The sequence below is a fragment of the Oncorhynchus nerka genome, linkage group LG15, assembly GCF_034236695.1.
Source record: "Oncorhynchus nerka isolate Pitt River linkage group LG15, Oner_Uvic_2.0, whole genome shotgun sequence".
In the NCBI taxonomy this organism is placed as follows: Eukaryota; Metazoa; Chordata; class Actinopteri; order Salmoniformes; family Salmonidae; genus Oncorhynchus; species Oncorhynchus nerka.
Window position 1 is genome coordinate 41,519,117 of NC_088410.1, and position 1,933 is coordinate 41,521,049.

Here is a 1,933-nt window from a genome sequence, read left to right on the forward strand (position 1 = left end):
TTCTATGATTTTCTATTTCTATGTGTTTGGCCAGGTGTGGGATTCTGTCACGCGGGACTAGGTGTGTGAGGAAGGAATCAGGCGCAGAGAGTTCCACAGGGAAAAAGTGCACTTTAATCTGGCACAAACAAACAAGCCTACAACACAGGGCGCAGAAATATATGGACCACCCAAAACACAGGGTGCCAGGTCCAGAACATGAACACACCTAACGCACACACAAAATTATTTCGGTGTGTTCTGGATCTGGCACCCTGTGTTTTGGGTGGTCCATATATTTGAAGATCTGTGTCACGCCCTGACCTTAGAGAACTTTTCATGTCTCTATTTTGGTTTGGTCAGGGTGTGATTTGGGTGGGCATTCTATGTTCCTTTTTCTATGTTTTGTATTTCTTTGTTTTGGCTGGGTATGGTTCTCAATCAGGGACAGCTGACTATCGTTGTCTCTGATTGGGAACCATACTTAGGTAGCTTTTTCCCACCTATGTTTTGTGGGTAGTTGTTTTCTGTTTTGTGTTCTTCACCTGACAGGACTGTTTCGGTTTTGTTTATTCACTTTGTTATTTTTGTTTCAGTGCTCAGTTTAATAAAAGTCATGAACACTTACCACGCTGCATTTTGGTCCGATTCCTCCTCCTCATCCGACGACGACACCTGTTACAATCTGGTACAATGCTGTGTACTACTCCCGTCACAGAACAGTGCAAACTGGCACTAACCAGAATAGAAAGAGGAGTGGGAGGCCCCGGTGCACAACAGAGCAAGAGGACAAGTACAGTGTCTGTGTCTAGTTTGAGAAACAGACGCCTCAAAAGTCCTCAACTGGCAGCTTCATTAAATAGTACCCACAAAACACCTATCACAATGTCAACAGCAAAGAGGCGACTCCGGGATGCTGTCCTTCTAGGCAGAGTTCCTCTGTCCAGTGTCTGTGTTCTTTTGCCCATCTTTATCTTTTATTTTTATTGGCCAGTCTGAGATATTACTTTTTCTTTGCAACTCTGCCTAGAAGGCCAGCATCCCGGAGTCGCCTCTTCACTGTTGACATTGAGACTGGTGTTTTGCGGGTACTATTTAATGAAGCTGCCAGTTGAGGTTTTGTGAGGCGTCTGTTTCTGGCCATTTTGAGCCACAAATGCTGATGCTCCAGATACTCAACTAGTCTAAAGACGGACAGTTTTATTTCTTCTTTAATCAGGACAAGTTTTCAGCTGTGCTAACATAATTGCAAAAGGGTTTTCTAATGATCAATTAGCCTATTAAAATGATAAACTTGGATTAGCTAACACAGCGTACTATTGAAACACAGGAGTGATGATTGCTGATAATGGGCCTCTATACGCATATGTAGATATTCCTTTTAAAAAATCTGCAATTTCCAGCTACAATAGTCATTTACAACAATAACAATGTCTCCACTGTATTTCTGATCAATTTGATGTTATTTTAATGGACAAAAAAGTGCTTTTCTTTCAAAAACAAGGACATTTCTAAGTGACCCGACATTTTTGAACGGTAGTGTATATATATATATTTTTTTTTATCCCAAAATGCCATGCCCTAATACCACCGTAATTGAAGAACCATCCTGCCCACACACTTAATAATTGATTCTGCTTAATGTAAAGTGTCTAGTTAGTATGTCATATCTAAAATGTGGCATGGGGACTAAAATAATGAAATGATGTGTTAACTATGCTCTAGTCCAAGAGACAGCAGGAGAGCAGTTCAGTGGACAAACTGTGGACAGTGCAGATAGAAATGTAATGGAAAATGAAGGCATTTTGTATGATGCACAGATATGGACTATTGTTGTTGTCCATTTGTAATATGACAACAGTAAAACTATCTATTGTTATTATTATTACTTTCTGTTCCTTCAAGTATGCTTACTAGATCTTTATTTTGAATAAATAACAGTACATGACTAAGA